This window comes from Myxocyprinus asiaticus, chromosome 29, assembly GCF_019703515.2.
Source record: "Myxocyprinus asiaticus isolate MX2 ecotype Aquarium Trade chromosome 29, UBuf_Myxa_2, whole genome shotgun sequence".
In the NCBI taxonomy this organism is placed as follows: Eukaryota; Metazoa; Chordata; class Actinopteri; order Cypriniformes; family Catostomidae; genus Myxocyprinus; species Myxocyprinus asiaticus.
Window position 1 is genome coordinate 41,837,621 of NC_059372.1, and position 20,231 is coordinate 41,857,851.

Here is a 20,231-nt window from a genome sequence, read left to right on the forward strand (position 1 = left end):
TAACTGTGCTAACATCATTGCAACGCACAGCGCTGAAGTAGCTTTATTGCTTTAAAACAGCGTGTGATAATAATAATAATATCACACTAAACATTTTTTATAAATCCTTAGCCTTACTGTAGTCTTTTAGTGGTTGCCAAGTAACTAAACAATCAAAGATAATTTTATGAACTGTACAGCACTTGGTGCATTAATATATAACTTAACCGATATGCTGTATTTTGGCTTTTTGACAGTGGCATCCAACGTGGGTTATCCAATCAGAATTTACAACTAGAATTATCCATTTTATATTATTAAAAATATATATTTGATATTTTCTTTATATTTTACTTAGATACAACATGTTTTTTGTGTTTGTCTCTTCCACATTATATAACTTGAAAATTATGCGACTTTGGCGACATTTTTGTTAAATGGTATTGTGTGGTTCATTAAACGTGTTGTGGCAGTTCTGATGTGAAATATCCACTGTGTGGCGCTAATAGCGATTCACATTTCCTCCCAAACAGCCCAGAATTAAACCTAACTGATAGTGAGATGAAAAAAGCAAATGCTGAAGCAACATTCTGAAAGGCTTCTATGACACTTTCAGCTCACGTGTCGACTCCTATGCTCTTCAGGACTCATACCCCGTTCCTTTACATCTCAAGTGCAACGCTCAATCAGTTGAACTACAACGCAATTTTATTACACTCGAATATGCTTGTAAATGTAGTTGGTTATGTAATGCAAATGTTAAAATGTATCGCCATACAAGTCATGCGCTATAGTAAAAGTTGAGAAGTAAAAGATGTCATAAGATAGCATTGTGTAAGGAACAGGGTGAAAAGTAAATGTTTCTGAACTGATAATCTGCCATTTTACGTGAATAAATGTCGTTGTTGTTGTAGCGCCTCTAGCGTTCATATCTCCAGGAAACCGCCGTGATACTTTCAATTAGCCAAGTAAAAATTATTTTGCAGAAAAGTTGGATTTGTTTGTACCAGTGTGTGTGCAGGGTTGGGAAGGTTACTTTTAAAAAATATTCCACTACAGATTACAGAATAAATGCTGTAAAATTTAATTTGTAAAGTATTCCATTAGATTATTCAACACTGAAAAAATGTTGAGTAATCTATTGTTTTTGCACACAGTTTTTCTAAGTAAATCTTAATGGTATAAAACTATGTAAAATCTACTTAACTTTATGACATAATATTGATTAAAGTAAATTTAACAAACATTTTTGTAAATGTAATAACTTATTCTTAGAAATATGATATGCATGGTGCTTGAATAAACTTAGTTAAACTAAAGTAAACGTCTTATTAGAACATGTCACATTTTGAATTTTCCTTACAAACATGTTTAATCATGTACCTCATGACATATGGAAGTCTCGCTTAGGGAAACTTAAACTTAAAACTACGTAGTCAATGAGACAACATAGACATGCATTACTGGTGACAAGAAACAAGAGTCAGAGAATGCAGACCTCAACACTTGGTACACAAAAAACCATGACGGTGACAATCAACAGATAATTTTTTTGATCACGAATGGCTGATTTCGAGTAGAAAATGAACTTACAAGAAGTAACCAAATGTAACAACAAAATTAACAATAAAAACGATGTTAATCAACTTGCAAACAGAGACACAATGCAAGCTCCTTAATAATTCAAGCCTAGTGCATGCTGGGAACACCAGCTTCGAAAAGTTAAGTAAATTTACTTATTTTATTTGCCAGTGAAATTGACTAAAATTAGCAAATAAATATGACAAGGTTTTCTATTTTAGGATTAATACATGATGACACATTGTAAAAATAACAAAGAATCATAAATAATATTTACTTATTAGCTAGAGTATTCATTTTTACATGATTGGATGTAGAATTTACTTTTTTTTTTCTTTCTTTTTTGAATGTAACTGTATTCTGATTACCAACATTTAAATTGTACTGTAGTAGAATACAGTTACTTATATTTTGTATTTTAAATAGGTAATCCCATTACCTGTATTCTGTTACTCCCCAATCCTGCGTGTGTGTAGTGGCATAGATTATACCCTCAGTCACACTAACAATAACAACCCATGCTCCCTAAAGCTGCATTTACACTGTCACAAAAAAAGTCTGATTTTTTACTCACATCCGTCACAGATCGGATATTGTTGCACATGTGTAAACAGAAAAAAACACATGAGATCGCTAAGCCACTTCCAAATGTGGTTTTAAATCAGATACATATTCTATTCGATATCTGGACATCTGACCTAAGTCTAAACAATCGGACTCTCCTCGTATTTCTGACATTAAAATCAGCTGAAACAGAGTTTCCGTTTATATCTGTGCATGTATACCAATGTTACTCTGGAGGTACATGGTGTCAAGCAATTGTGAAATGTCAAGCACGCATTTTGCAGTGAGGAGACATTACAAAGATGAAAAGAAATTAGCATAGATCAATATACTGTACAAACAGGTGAAAGGGTCTATCAGAAAGTTTTACGATACACTCAAGGCTGATTGTGTGTGCAGATATTTTACCATAGTGTGGAGGACATCAGTTATAATTATTTAGTTAAATTACATGTGCAGAGTTAGGTAAATGCAATGGAATAAATTGCAATAGTGAACCTCTCCAGTATTTCCACAAGAGAATAGCTTGAAAAGAATGAGCATGTTTTAGTTTATCCATAACCATGTGTACAGGAATATTCTGAACAGATACACACTGTATGGAGCATGTAAACTTCTTTTTGAAATAAAAGTTTAACCAGGACAATTAGCCTACCTTAATCGGTGAAGTGGTTATAAATGTGGTCAAAGTTACATGACAGACAGATTAGCTCCGTTAAGAAATCATCATCACTCGTAGCGCTCAGGTAAGGTTAATGAATGCATGCATGGGAATTATTACATGTGAATTGTGGAGGGAGTCGTCTTTGAAGAATTAATTTTCTTGTGATGTTTATCAATAATTCCAAGAGCAACGGACCCTTTTCACACATCCACGTTCGCAAAGTGGAAGTCGTTATAGTTGGCTAAACTTGAATGCCGGTGAATGGGGGACCACAGCAAATATAATTTTTGCTTACCCATTTTCTCCAAAAGCAAAAGAAAATATCAACAATTACACTTTCACAGCTTTGCAAAAGAAGGTAAAAATATAGAGCGCTGGATAACATCAGTAAGAAGAGAGAAACAGGCCAAATGTTCTGTCACTTCCTCAGCAGTTGTGTTAGAAGACACATTGCAGCTACGGTAACTGATTTTTAAAATTTATTTTAGGGAAATATAATACAAAGTACAGTGTTATAAATTTACACTAAATATTTTTAAATTGGAAATATAAAAAAGTTTGCAACATTTATGTTGTTAAAGAAGGTGGAAATGCATCATAACATGTCTGTGAAAAGGGTCCATTGCAAGTAAAATGCAGGTTCATTGCCATTCATACAGTAGTTCTAATTATGCTAAATAGTTCTGAGTGTCAGCTTAGAGCATCTTGGTGGGTAATTATTGTAAACACAGTCGGTTATATCCAGGGGCGGATCTAGACATTTTTTAATTGGGTGGCATGCAGACTATGAGGGGTGGCAACACCAAAGCAAGTGCCCATGCGTAGTTCTTATGGATTAAGGTACCAAGCTTCATTGCAACAAGTACAAGTTCATTAATTGGAGTCACTATCAAATTACAAATGTCCATGAATTTGCAATACAACTGCATTTCCACAGGAACCACATAGTAACCATTTTGCAACATTAAAAAAAATCCTTTTAATAATTAAAAATAAGTAACAAAATGTATATCAGCAGAGTACAAAGACATTGTCTATTAAACACATCTACAAATTATAAATGTTCCTAAGCTTCACATATAGAACTGGCAATTTGGACCAAATGTTGCCACCTTATGCAGGCCAAATTTTTTTATTTTGTTAAGTGTACCCATGGATGGAAAATGTATTCATATCCAATGTTATTCTGCTAATAAAGTCCTGAAGGCTTATCACCTTTGTAACAGCTGGAACAAGTCATTTGAAAGTGAAGATTAACACAAAGTAAACTGTACAGAAAATTGTACTGTGGGGGGCAGTGCTGCAAAACTCGTGAATATTAATTATGCTATGGACAGTAAAAGATTATTTTAAATTAACTGTTTAAATCAACAGTCATTCTTAATGACTGATTCAAGCACGCAAGTATTTCACATAATATGGTTATTTCATGTCTACATCTGCCACTATCAGTCTTGGGATTTTGTTAATCAGTATTCAGCACTTTGATTAAGAACATGACTGACTGATCTAGTGGTGCATTTTTGCCTTTAGTTTTTAGAGGTTTTGGATTCTAATTCGCCCAAATATAACTTTTTATTTTTGATAAAACAAGATTGCATCTATACATCAGTGGATGGGTGTTACACTTTAAAAATAAAATTCAATATCAGATGTGGGGAGACGAGAGTAGCGGAAAGAGAGACACATTTATTGACAGTTCTGTATATGAAAAAACCCGGCAAACTCTGAAATTCAGACAGCGACAACCACAAACTCTCCACTCTAGCAGTGGGAACCCGGAAAAAAGTCAATATGCGCTTGAGCGTCCGTGAACGAGATGACACAGCTCACGAACGTCCTGTTTACTTGTGTTACCTCCGTTCCCTGATGGAGGGAACGAGACATTGTGTCAATGTAATGACACTAGGGGTCACTCTTGGGAGTCCGAGACACCTTTGGTCTTTTATGCCATGTGGAGAAGTCCATGGTAGGTCCTACCCTACGGGGGAGGAGTTACTATAAGCTTGGAGACTGGGGCGGAGGGGCCTCTGCCCAAGGAAGACACAGTTTGCCAACAGGGAAACAAATTAGCGGAAGATGAGCCAGTCGGCGATCCTCTGCTTGGAGACAGCACTTCCTTTCCGCTGTCCACCAAAGCAGACAAAGAGCTGCTCAGAGACTCCAAATAGATCCAAATAGATGTGTAACGTGTGCACCGGACACAGCGACGTCAGGGCTGGGTCTGCCTCCTCCTGGGGCAGTGCTTGCAGGTTCACCACCTGGTCCCTAAAAGGGGTTGTGGGAACCTTGGGCACATAGCCCGGTTGGGGTCTCAGGATCACATGAGAGTAGCCCGGACCGAAATCCAGGCACGTTTCGCTGACAGAGAACGCTTGCAGTTCTCCTACCCTGTTGAGGGAAGTGAACACAATCAGGAGGGCAGTCTTCAAGGAGAGTGCCATAAGCTCAGCTGACTGCAAAGGCTCAAAGGGGGCTCTCTGTAGACCCTGAAGGGTTACAGAGAGGTCCCATGAGGGAACGAGGCGCGGTCTGGAGTGATTCAGCCTCCTGGTGCCTCTCAGGAACCTGATGATCAGGTCGTGCTTCCCTAAAAACGTACCACTGTGTCGTGGTGTGCCGCTATAGCGGCTACATACACCTCCAAGGTGGAAGGGGACAGCCACCCATCCAACCTCTCCTGCAGGAAGGAAAGCACCGATCCAACTGCGCATCTCTGGGGGTCTTCCCGTCGAGAAGAACACCACTTAGTGAACAGACGCCACTTAAAGGCATACAGGTACCTCGTAGAGGGGGCCCTAGCCTGAGTGATCGTGTCTACCTCCGCGTCCCGTCCAGGGGCCAGACATGGAGATTCCAGAGGTCTGGTCGCGGGTGCCAGATGGTGCCCCATCCCTGAGAAAGAAGGTCGTTCCTAAGGGGAATTCTCCAGGGGGGGGGGCTGTCGTGAGGAGCATGAGGTCTGAGAACCACGTCTCGTCCTCCCTGACCTTGCACAGGGTCTGTGCAAGTAGGCTCACTGGGGGAAACGCATATTTGCAAAGTCTAGGAGGTCAGCTGTGTGCCAGCGCATCAATACCGAGAGGTGCCTCGGTAAGGGCATACCAGAGCGGGCAGTGGGAGGATTCTTGGGAGGTGAACAGGTCTACTGAAATCAGCTGGACCACCTGAGGGTGGAGTCTGCAGTGTTGAGGTCGCCCGGGATATGAGTGGCTCGCAGCGATTTGAGGTGTTGCTGACTCCAGAGGAGGAGACGGTGGGCAAGTTGTGACATACAACGGAAGCACAGACTGCCTTGACGGTTGACATATGCTACCGCTGCCGTGTTGTCTGTCCGAACTAACACATGCTTGCCCTGGATCAACGGCTGGAACCTCCGTTTGCTCGTTCATGAGGCGTGCCGTCAATGAGACTGAGTCCAACTCCAATCCAAGAAATTAGATGCTCTGAACTGGGAGGAGCTTGTTCTTTTCCCAGTTGACCCGAATCACTAGTAGACAGAGGTGCGAGAGCACCAGGTCCCTGTGTGCACAGCATATCCCAAGAGTGGGCTAGGATTAGCTAATCGTCGAGATAGTTGAGAATACAAATGCCAAATTTCCTTAACGGGGCAAGAGCTGCCTCTGCGACCTTCGTGAAGACGCGAGGGGACAAGGACAGACCGAAAGGGAGGACCTTGTACTGATACGCCCGACCCTCGAATGCAAACCACAGGAAGGGTCTGTGTCGAGATAGAATCGATACGTGGAAGTTCACGTCCTTCAGGTCTACCACCGCAAACCAATCTTGATGCCGGATGCTTGCCAGAATGCGTTTTTGTGTCTGTGTAAAGCCCAGTTCAGTACTCGCAGGTCCAAGATTGACCGCAAACCACTGCCTTTTTTCAGTACAATGAAGTAGGGGCTGTAAAACCCCTTCTTCATTTCGGCCAGAGGGACAGGCTCTATCACATCCTTCTGTAGGAGGGTAGCGATCTCCGCGCGCAAGGTAGCAGTGTTCTCGCCCTTCACCGAGGTGAATTGGATGCCGCAGAACCTGAGCAGACGCCTGGCGAACTGAATCGCATAGCCGAGTCAGACGGTCCGGATCAGCCATCACGACGGATTGGAAAACGCAAGCCACACATCCAAGCTCCGGGCGAGGGGGACCAAGGGGACAATCTCGTTGGACGTACCAGCAGGTGGGGCCTCGTGGCGGGATGGAGCTCGAGGTGCCATGCCATGTTGTGGCCGTGCTGAGTTCAGGGACATCGAAGCACTTACCTGGCTCCTTGTGACCACCCCAGCACAGCCTGGGAAAGGGGAGGAAGAGGCCTATCCTCGTGACCCGTGAAAACTGTCACATCGGGGGAGGATTTGTGCCACAGCTGAGCGCCTAGGGGCGGGGAGACCGCTGCTGGAGCGCCAAACCTGCAAGGATGGAAAGGTGGACAGTGGTTGTGATGATACGTGACCCAGGGAATGAGGAAACCGCTCTTTTGCTGGACTGTTGGGTACCGCAGCCACTTGGACATGCGGCAAAATTAAATGAAAAAGCAACAAAAGATTCTCCTCCCGGCCCTCCACCGGGGGATGGAGTGGTCTGCTTACCAGCTCCAAGGTGGGTTTCTTCACCCCTGGGTCGCCTGTCTCAGGGGCGCTTCGAAGCCTTGCGAGGGTTCTTGGCAGCCGGCCGTGAGACGGGTGGCGTCTGGTTCCTGCTGTGGGTTCCACGCCGGGGCTGGGCCGAAGGGGCGGGCTGCGGCGGAACCAGTGTAGTCACCGCAGGGGGACGCCCTTGGCGCCTTATCCACCGGGGGAATGGCAGACTAGCCCCTGGCTGCCCCGCCATCGAGGGTAGTGAGGGCAGGGGTGCTGAAAGATCGGGACCAGGCAGTGAAAGGTGCCTCCCATGATCTTGTCAGCTCCTCATGCACTTCCGGGAAGAAAGGAACTGGAGCGGTGCCCCGAGCCCAGGAACCAATCATTAAGCCGCAAGGGTTCAGGGGAGAGCGGAGGGTTCCACTCTAGCCCGATGCTTGCGGCTGCCCGGGAAAGCATGTCCATCATTTCCGCATCAGCCTGTGACTGGCCAACCGCACCCGAGGGGGGGAGCCCAGCTGAGGCTTCTGCGTCCGACTGGACGAGCCCACTCTCCGATGCTGCGCTTGAGAGCTCATCAGCTTCACTGGCTCCAAACAAGAGGTCAAACTCGCCATGAGACAAGCCGGCGGACTCATCCGGAAGCCCGATCGGGGCAGATGAGTGTGATGGGGAATGGGAGGTCCGTGGGGGGATACCCGGCTTACGAAAGCAAGCCGCGACTGCAACGTTGCCATGGTCATGTTCTCGCAGTGAGAACATGATCCATCCACGAATGCTGTCTCCGCGTGGGTCGCGCCCAGACATGAAAGACAGCAATCATGACCGTAAGAAGTTGAGAGGTAACGACCGCAACCAGGAATAACACACAATCGGAAAGGCATCTTTAAAAAGATGTGTCTTTAAAAAGACATTCCGTGTGTGCCCCTCTTTTAGAGAAATATACTCTTTTAGAAAAATTTACTCTCTTTTTTCTGCCGAAGCACCCAGGGGTGTTCTCTGCAGTGCACCAGTGCAGAGGAGGGAGAAGCTGCTGAAATGCGCCGTCAGATCCAGCAGAGGTGAATGAACATTCAGCTCAGTAAACATCGACCGTTCGGCTGAAGAGAAAATCTGAATGAGTGGTTGCATACCAGCTCCTTTTATACCCCTATGTCTGGGGGAGTGGTATGCAAATACCACTCGCCAATTTTAATTGGCCTTTTATCAAAGACCAGAGGTGTCTCGGGCTCCCAAGAGTGACCCCTAGTGTCACTACATCGACACAACATCGAGTGAGTGACAGATAGGGAACAACCATCTCCCATAGCACAACCCACCCATGAAACACTCAGTTTATATAGGGAGGAAACACACTGCGGCCCATCAAAAATCAAACTCACCTGGTTTCCGCACACCTGAGAGTGATTAAGAGAGAGGGAGAGAAAGAGAAAAAGACAACACGCACACACATACACACACTCTACATACACAAACAATACAGCCAAGAAGGCCATCACAATGCATGAGGGACACGGAAAAGAGCGTGAGCTGCAGAAAAATTACTGACACTAAATGACACTGATAACAGCCACAACAAACACTTATCATAACATAAAAAATAACACATTCGAGCGCCGGATCGCCAGTCAAAACACACACAGATGAAATAGAAACTCCTAGTCAAGAACTGGAGATGTTTCATCTGGATTATAAACATACCTGACGAAAGCTTTTTCAAAAAGTGGTGAGGACACATCTCATCCATCTCAACCCATAACTGACTGCGGTGTGTCTAATATTTATTCAGTGAATACGTAAAAACAACTGAGAAATTCATCCTTTACCTCTTTTTTTCCATGTATTTGTCCATGTGGCCATTGTTGTTGAGGAAATAAGCTTATCAACCTGTGAGAGCCCAAACACTGTACACGTGCTGCAATAGTAGGTAGGTGATTGGTCGATGCTGTGATTGGCTGCTGCTGTAATCAGTCACGGGATTGGCCGCTGCTGTAATCAGTCAGTGGGTCTGTAGTCATTTTTGCGTTCGGTGAGAGTTTAGGCAGTTTGACGAGTAACTCCCTACACAATGTCAACATCAACTATAATATACTTACTAGACATTTTCTATGTGGATTGTGCACCGATTTTGCACCGATATGACTACGCAAAGGTACGCAGAAGGCTGCTTTCTTAAATATTTTTATCAAAGAACATTTGACATTATTATTATTATAATACATTGTCAACAAATTCTAGAAATGAACACTGAGAAAATAAAGAATAAATACAAATACAATAAATAGCTTAATAAACATTAGTACTGTTAGTTTAAGTCAATTGCTGACCACTTAAAGAATAAATAAAATAAAAATCAGTACTGTATGTTTAGTATCAGTCAATTGCTGGCCATTTAAATAAAGAATAAATAAAAATACAACAAATAGCTAAATAAAAATCAGTACTGTATGTTTAGTATGTCAACTGCCCACCATTAAAATAAAGAATAAATAAAAATAAAATAAATAGCTTAATTAACATCAGTACTGTATGTTTAATATAAGTCAACTGCTGACCATTTAAATAAAGAATAAATTCAAATAAAATAAATAGCTAAATAAACATCAGTACTGTTTAGTATCAGTCAATGGCTGACCATTTAAATAAAGAATAAATAAAAATAAAATAAATAGCTAAATAAATATCAGGGGCTGGTTGCACCAGCTATTCGTACGTTACAACTTAGCCTAGTTTTGGCGTAAATGGGCACTAAGTCACAATTTACGCTCTACTAAATATTTGACAATTGCACCATCAAACTTAGGTAGAACATAACCCTACGTATAAACTAAATATTTATGGAAGCCTCCGACCAGGAGTAACTGATGGAATAAAAAAGCAGGCTCATTTAATGACATCAATGAGATAATGTTTTGGTTGACAGGCATCAGTCCTTTTGACATACATTACTGGACAAAAATTTTGAAACACTTGACTGAAATGTTTCTCATGATCTTAAAAATCTTTTGATCTGAAGGCATATGATTAAATGTTTGAAATTAGTTTTGTAGACAAAAATATAATTGTGCCACCATATAAATGTATTTCATTATAAAACTAAAATGTAATAAAAATAAAAAAAAGTTTTTGAAATTGATGACTTGGACCAAATAATAAAGAAAAGCAGCCAATAAGTGCCCAACATAGATGGGAACTCCTTCAATACTGTTTAAAAAGCATCCCAGAGTGATAACTCAAGAAGTTGGTTGAGAAAATGTCAAGAGTACATTTCTGCAAATTCTAGGCAAAAGGTGACTACTTTGAAGATGCTAAAATATAACACAGTTTTGATTTATTTTGGATTTTGTTTAGTCACAACATAATTCCCATAGTTCCATTTATGTTATTCCATAGTTTTGATGGCTTTACTAAAATGTGAGAAAAAAAAATAAAGAATGAGTGTTTCAAAACTTTTGACCGGTAGTGTATATGATGATGTTGGCATTTACTCTCATTCACGTTTACGAGAGAGAAAAAAATAACTTACTTTTAAGCGGCTCTTCAGCATGAAACCGATCTAACGGTGCCGTTTTTAGGGTGCGTTGCCCGGTGTCAAGTTTCAACACATTCAATATATATATATATATATATATATATATATATATATATATATATATATATATATAGGATATTAAAATGAATAAATGTCTATTTTTCAAGCATATTGTATTGTATTTATCACCCCTCATTTATTTTAGATACAGTTCCTATATATTATTATTTACACAGGGCAAATATACTATTTAACTACAAAAATACATGTTTACACGCTGACAAGGTATGAAAGTAGCTACGGGGTTAGCTAGTTAGCTAACCCCGTAGCTACTTTCATAGCTACGGAGTTAGCTAACTTTTTACTCTCGTTGCTATGGAGAGTAAAAAATGGACTTTATTTACTTTCCAGCATTGTGTCTCACCAACTACGTAACAGTGAAGCGTGAAATCAATACTCAGCAGACCCAATCCACCACCGCACCATTGTCTGCTGAGCTGCAAAAAGATGCTCTGATGTTTACCTTTCAATCTGCTACATTACTTACTGCACTGACAAAATATAGCTGGCTTACAGCAAACAGATGTGATAAACATGAGTGACATGGTTGTCAGGGACAGGGTTAACGTTATATTAGTTATATAAAATGATGGGATCATTTTTTATTAACTTTCCAGTATGTATTTCACAAACTAGTTATCAATTTAACAAGAAGAGACCGCTCAAATCTGCACCGTTTATCTCCGCCCTGTCTGCAGAGCCACTGTCAGTTCAGAGTCAGCTCTGTAAACAATGGAGTCGGAGCGTGCTCTGCTGGACAAGCTACGCTATGACAACAATTATAAAGCATTTTTTTCTGCATTATATTTTCTGAAAAGTTTTCATATTGCCACATATCGGTAAAATATACGCCAATACCGATATATCGGTGAAAGCCTAATATCGGCCGATATATCGGTCGGGCACTAATACTTACAGTACATTTATATTTAATACATTTGGATAATTATGTTGGGGTGGCAGATGGCATTTGCCACCCTATGCCACCCCAGTAGATCTGCCCCTGGCTATATCTTAAGTGAATGTAAACAGGCGGGACAACAAACCGGATATGGTCAAAAGATTGGATCTGTGCATTAAGCATTGCAGTGTAACTGCAGCCTAAATGACACTTCACCAAATGAAATTCACCATCTGTTAATTACACTAATTTAGAAAAAAGACATTCGGCATTAATCTAATCAGTGTGAACACACATCTATTGTCTGTCTCATTCTATCCATGTAAAACTTATCTTATTCCCATGATTCAGTGTTGTTGGAAGTTGATCTGAGCAAGTGTATCTGTCTGCGTCCCACAAGAGGACAAGGAACACCTTCTGCATGACACACCCACTCCGAGTAACGCCCCCCTTGGATCACAAAATGATTCTATTGGCTGAAAGAACTTTTAAACTCCTATGCAGTTACTTTATGATTCATGTTGTCTTAACTATGTATATATATATATATATATATATATATATATATATATATATATATATATATATATATATACTGTATATAAAAACGTTTAAATTATATGTCACATATATTATTAAACCGAAGATATGAAAGGTTAAAAACTAGTGCTGTCACCGATTAATAGCATAATTTTTTGTAGCTAATCTGCTTTTTTGCAGATTTATAAAGTGCTGAAATTTGACACTATATATACTTCTTTTATTGTCAGAATTCATTTATTTCCATCTTAGGAAAGAAAACAAAACAATATGTAGCAATATAATGCTATATTAACATTTTCCAAATGAAGCCTTCCACAGTATAAAGACAGAACATTTCTAACAGAAATGCACTAAAATAGTACCAATTGAAGTAACATTAATCGCTTCTCAAAGTCAAAGTGACTAATTGAAACAACTAGTCCCCACATAGGTTGCATATTCATTGCAATGGGCATTAAATCCCTTAAACTCTCATCCTCCACAGTATTAATCTACCGGTAGACTGTGGCTATCTGCTTTGTTACAGAAATCGTGAAGCTGCAATTGTGATTCGCGTCAGAGCGTCAATGCCAGCGTCCAGCAGCACTTTGAACTCACCATGAAAAGCACTTGCAAACAAATATGTCTCATTCTACGTTTTGGTGATAGTTAAGATTTGGTGTGCTTCTGTGGTAATTAAAATGTGCCTTACATAGGCTGAAAAATACTTGATTTATATCACAAGTCCCATCTGGGCTTGTTTTGTACATCAAATAGCGCTAAGAGCTCCTTTCTCTATTTTTTTTATCACTGACAGGGAAGCGCTGTCAGATATTCTTTTATTTACTGAGATAACAACTTCTGCGGTTCTATCACAGGAGAGAGCGTAACAGTCAACTAGCGTGTTAGAACAGTACCGCCCATAGAATGTCAATGGGACCGCAGCGGTATGCTATTTTATGCTAAACTTTTAGGCTCATCTTGGTAGAAGGGCTCTGATGCTGTTGTGTGTCTGTTTGTGGCATATGCGTCAATGTAATGACTCCAGACAGACACATATCAAAAGTTCCGCCCCTCACACCAGTGTTTATGCTATATTAACGGTAAATGCGTTAACTCTGACATCTCTATTAAAAACATTCCTCTGTTCTGTTTTCTCCAGTTAGCTCACAAGCTAACCAGTTATCCTATTAGCTTAGCATAGTTTATTCTCCTCTTTATTTTCATCACATTTCTCCTCACTGTCACCACCTAGTGATACGACGGTATGATTGTATTCTATAGAACTAAGTTGCTGTATATTTAATAATTTTACTGTACAAACTGATTAGTTTACTGATTAGTACTTTGTGGTTATGGTTAGGTTTAGGGGTAAGGATAGGTGTAGTTGTAGTGTTGCTGCGAGACTCCAAGTAAACACAACAAACACAGTGTATGAATGTGACATCCAAATGTTGCAAGACCTCAACATTTCACCGGTTATTTGAAGGGGGCGTGCCTTGTATTAGTCTTGTAGGACGTAGCCAGACCCTTCTCGATCTTAGTGAGGAAATTCCCAGTGAAGCTTCTGCAGCCAATGCACAGATTAACAATCTTATTTTTTTGTGACTGCAATTGATCCCTCCCCTTAATTGATATTCACAATACTAATATTTGCTTATAAATCTGGGGAACTATTGATCATATGAAATGATATATGGCCTACCGTCCCAAACAGATGTGCCAAATAAGCATTATTGCGGAGTTAAGAGCACATAGCCCGTATTGTGATAGTAATTATATTACCGCAGTCAAGCAGGAGGCTTTTCGAGACATAATCAACGTTATAAATGCAAGTTATAGTATTACAGCCATTCCACTGGGAATATGCAGTGAGAGGCAGAGAGCACTGTGGCTGCTTGCCCAGAATTAAGCGCTGTTTCCCCAGCAGGGTGCATGGCGTTAACCCCTAAACGCCACATTTGTTCTGGTGCACAGCCAGCAAAAGACTGTCAGCAGTGAAGTCATTAACTTACTGATGCTTCTGCCAAAGTCTCTGAGAATGCTAGAGAGGAGAGGTCGAGGGTCATGGAGGTATTGAGGTGGAGAACTTGCATTAGGTATAAAAGTGATACATTACAGTGAAAGAGGGAAGGAAGTAATGAGAGTGGAAGAGGGAAACTTGGAAGATCATCAGGACAACAGGAAAGGAGAGATCTGACAGGGTATCTCCAGTTGATGCTACTTATATCACTTTAAAGTTAACATAAAACCAAAATGGATTCTATTTACTTTTTTAAAAGATTAGTTAACCCAAAATGACAAGAGTAATGAAGTACAATACATTGTTACTGTACTTCAGTGTTGGGTAAGTTATTCAAAAAAGTAATTCACTACAAATTACTAAATACTTATATAGTTGTAATTAGACTACTGACTTTACTGATTACTTCATCAGAAAAAGTATTCACAATGAATATTTGATTAAACATACACCCAAACCCCAACCCTTAACCTAACCATCAGTGGAGTAAAAATCTTTTTTATTCGTAATTACCTCCTGGTCAGTTGCACCAGAGAAAAAGGTAAACACATTAGAATTGATACAAAAATGTCTGATGGGAGATGGTGCTTTTCAGTAACTTGGTAGAATGGGGTCGATGTCCGGGTACTGGAACATTCGGTAGCAACATGTCTACTTCCTGTGTGATCATGCTGGACTATTGTATACTTTCTACTACACTGTAACAAATTCCGTAAGAGGCTACATGTGCATACAGTGTAGTTTATACTGAAGCAAAGCATTCAAAAGAAACCAGGGAACACTCTAACCAACACTGAACAACATTTGCATTCATATACCAAGAACATTTTATTGTTGAGGGAAGAACTGCAGGCATTGGATGTAATGTAGATTCTGATAGCAACCGTACAGTTAGTGAGCACAACAGATCTAAACTCGAGCCATTTACATGAGTCATGCGCTCACTAAAAGCTTTTAAAAGTTTGGACTGCCACAGAAAATCATGCCCCCCCCCCAAGAGCCAGTTAGACTGCTCTAAGTCATCGGGATTGGTTGTAAACACACCAGGAACTTCAAAACAAGCTTAAAGCAATGGTTTCAGGTAAAATGTCTCCCTGTACTCTCCTTACCTGCTGTTAGAGTGGATCTCACAAAACCTCTGAAGAACATGACTGGGTGAAAGTAATAAGAAATTGTGTTTTTCTTTAAGAAAATTACTCTTATTTTTAGCACCAGAGAGGTTTTTGCATTGTAAATTAAGTTTTTATGACAATTAAGCACATTCCACACCCAGTTACACATTCAACACAGTCGTTATTAATGTACCTGTATAACAGTAATGAGAATCACCACTGAGAATAATGGGGAAGAAAAATAGCAACTCAAAAGTAAAATGTCAGTATGCGTGATAATTGCTAGGAAATATATGCTCAATTGTCATGAAAATAATGCAACAATGCAAAAAAGTAAAAAAAATAAAGAAGGAAATAAAATAAAAAAACCTTGTGATTGGTATTGTTTTCATTTAATGCATGTTATTGCCATACAATTCTTATTTAATAGTGACAACCTATACATTATTAGAAAGGTGCACTCCAGCTTCGATCTAAAGGAGATTGTAAAGGGGGGGGTTAATGGTGAATTTTACAAGAGGGATGATTTTTGCAATTTCTTTTTGACAAGCATGAGAACTTCACATCCCAACTCGAGCCCTGTATATACAGTTTATATATATATATATATATATATATATATATGTACAGGGTTGGGATGGTTACTTTTGAAATGTATTCCACTACAGATTACAGAATACATGCTGTAAAATGTAATTTGTAACGTATTTCGTTCGATTACTCAAGGTTTCTAAATACTTTGGATTACTTCTTCAGCACTGGTAGATTTTTTTACTTGTCGGTACGATTTCCTGTACGCTAAACGATCAGTTGAAGGAGCAGAACTGCAATGGATTTCTTTGAATTTTAAGCACTTTGGACCACACACACACAGTCTGAACCTTGTACGATGAGGCTCATATAAATGCTCCTGCACAAGCAGCACTCCAAGCGCACCTTCAGTTCATCCAACATCTACAGTGTTACAAATGATAAAATATATTATAAAAAAGTAATTGAAAAAATAATTATATAAGAATTCTATATTGTAATACTGTCCTGTGTAATGTTTTGTGGCCTTTTGCTTTAGCGGCATCTTTCTCTACACATTTACAACACATTTACAGGTACGGTGGCACTGAAAACCCTAATATGGATATGATTTGGGTGTGCTTTATGCAAATGACTAACTTCGTGCACGCACTCCTTCATGTAGAACAATCCGGATTCATTAACATTAGAAGGAGGGACAGAACAACTGTTGTAATTCAGGTTTTTTGTGAAAACTTTTCCTATGCGTATAAGAAAGCAAAATCAATGCAATTATTAGTGAATGAGGCCCAATGATTTAGTAGTAGCAGTTCTCAAGTTATCATCTCACTGGTGAAGATATTCAATTAAAAGCTGTTCCTCACACCAAGCTATCATATGGCTTCAGAAGACTTGGAATATAGCGTAAAAGTCGCATGGACTACATTTATGGTTCATTTATGGTGCTTTTTTTGTCCTTTTTAGAGCTTGACAGATGTGGTCACTATGAACTTAGCTGCGTAAAGATTCTTCCAAAGTTCTTTTGTGTTCCATGGTAGATAGAAAGTCATACAGGAATGGCACGACATGAGGGTGAGTAAATAATTGCAGAATATTTGGTTTTTGGTGAACAATTCCTTTAAGTGTTGAAATGCATGGCCATTCATTTCGAAATAATGTTGTACATGTACATTGATGGGGTATTTGTGAATTAGCACAGATGGAGCTGTATGTGTTTGTCTACAATATTTGAATGTGTGTACAGTGTGTGTAGCTGTATAGCTGTGAATAGTGTTTACAGCGTGTGTGCAGATGTATAGTTGAGTTTAGTGTGTGCGTGTGCCGCTGTGATGTGGCCGATGTGACTAATAGAACAGACAGACAGATATTAAGCTGCTCAGAGCAACAGACTCTTTAATAAAAACCAGAGAGAGGGGAGAATAGAAACAGCATGAAAAACAATTATCTCCTCAACTTAAACACAGCCAAATACTCTCTCTCTCACACACACACACACACGCACAACCAGACCAACATAATAAACCTCTCAGTAAAAGTTTATGGATACTGATGTCCACAATGAAAGTGTACACATTGGAATTAAATGTCCACATTTAATTGTGCATTGTTACAACTATGTCTAATTGTTTTGGTTTGTCTGTGTGTATGTAAGTGTGTTTCCACTTCCTGTTCATCAGCAATTCACAGACAAAAACTGAGACAGTTTAGTTGTTTTTGTTGTTGGTGTATGCTTTTTTGTTCTAGAATTCCCTATTTCCTTATTTTATAAAATGATGATCTTTTCAAACATGACCTGAAATCAGCAACATGTTTGGATTTTTCTATTACATATAGGGTTGCCACCCGTCCCATAAAATACGGGATCGTCCCATAATTAAACATGAAATTATGCGCCCGTATCGAATCAATACGGGATGCGATTTGTCCTGTATTTAAGCTGGTCCAATGGTGTCACTGGGAAATTGATCAAGATCATTAATTTAACCTTGAAATTCATAGGAAATTGTGCCTACGGTGGGTAAGGGACCGTCTGAAAAGTCCTCATATTGTGCTAAAACTGTGGAGGGTGGGTAAGGGACCATCTGAAAACTTCAACCAGCAGCAACCAGAAGTGGTTAGAGTGAGTGCCGGACAGAATGGGAGAAGGCTCAAGACTGACTAGTTTATATATTCTTTGTTTGACGTCAGAAAACATGGCTGCATCGCTGCATCAAAACAGTCAGCTCCACCGGTAACGGCTTTAAACTTTTATTTAGTGATTATTTGAATGATTGTAACGATTGTAATGATTGTAAATTAAGATATTGTGATGTTGAAAAGACTATTTGGGCAGCTGGTTCATTACGACAACCGCTTCAGTCCCTCTTTGATGGTAAACAGCAGCCCGAATGCAGATCGCACCAGTTTGATCGTACACCTCTGAGCCCAGCCTAGGGTTAATAAATGAATATCACCATATGTTCCCCTTTGAACAATCAAATCTTTGAGACTGTCAGACTGTCACAAAACTTTTTGCCATTGTCGTAACTTTTGGTCGCAAAACAGAGATGGAGATGGCAAAAGTCACTAACTGCAAAGATTATTAACTCTGCCCAGTGTCTTATCATTCATATCTAGCTGCCAACCTTCTTCTTTTTTTTTTTTTTTTTAGCTAGCTACCAACCTAGCATTAATCAAAACTTCAGGTTATATGTTTTATTATACTGTTATAATAAGTGGTGGTCCAGCACTGAAGTTTGTTATTTTTAATGTTACCCACCTTTGTGTTCCTACATCCCGTGATGCTTAGTGAGAAATGTGGGCGTTACTTAAGTACCGTTATCAAGTAAACACAGTTCTTTTTGCGGCGTACGTACATTCATTCTTTTTTTTTTGTGGTGTTGGGATTTTAAGAAAAGGGGGTCTATTTTCATGAGGAATACATCAATATTTGATATATAATTACTATATAATAATACTTAATAATAAACTGCAAAAAAGTAATAAAGTCAATGAAAGCACGAACAAAACTGGTGAAATTTTATCTAAGCATAAGCGCAACATTTCGAGCAGAATTATTTAATGCTTTAGTGGAGTACCTCTGTTTGTTCAGCTTCAGATGTTTGTGCTTGTCATCTTCTCACCCTACATGTTGATATCAGACACACTGAAGAAGATCAGTGAAGTTCTCGTGCTTGGGGATGTAATTGCTTTTTCAAGTTGTTTCGATTGGATGGTTATTTCCTTTTAAAACCTTTGTTTGCGGTTGATTGACAGGTGGGACGACATTTACACCTGTATTTAGCCCCACAAAAAAAAACAATATGTTCCCACTTTTTAAAAAAAGTGACGCCCATGATAAAATGAAACAAAATGAAAAACAAGTGTCACAGCATATCTTAAGGGAAAAACTAGATTGTTCTTTATTATGGCAGAGGCTTGTGTATGACTGTGTATGTGTGGAAGGTCAGTGCCCTAATCTCTGCCCTATAGTCACCTCATACACAGGTGGTAGAGGACATTCCTCAGACAAACTTTATATGCAATATAAACAGGAATGACACCTTGGCAGAGGGCTGACTAGATAAGAACAGTCAAATGGAGCTATTACAATAAGCAGCTGCTAGTCTGCAGGGTATCAAGGTGCCCCTCTGGGTCAGGGCAGGAACAGATGTGGGCCAGAGCTAAAGTTGCACCCCCTGCCCGTGCCCCTCCACCCATCCCAACCCACTTTATCTTTCATATTACTATCTTAATAAAGATATTGAGAACTGTGAGTTTAGGGTTGTAAGTTTTGTTTGTTACCTTTTTGAAGGGAACATTAAAGGGAGAGTTCACCCAAAAATGAAAATAATGAAAATTATAATTTACTCACCCTCATGCCATCTGAGATGTGTATGACTTTCTTTCTTCTGCAAAACATCTTTGTAGAAAAAGATCAAGGCTCAACAGGGAGAGGATGGTGATTAGATATTTGTAGGTCTTAAAAGCACAGATAGTCAGCATAAGTAATCCATCCAATCTCCAGCAGTGACATGTCTTCTAATGCAAATCGCTTTTTGTGCGAAAAAGAACGATATTTAAGCACTTTTTAACTATAAGACCTTCAAATATCTAATCACCATCCTCTCCCATTCTAAAGACCTGCTGAGCCTGGATCTATTTCTACAAATCTTCAAAAGTGTTTTGTTTATTAAAAACAAA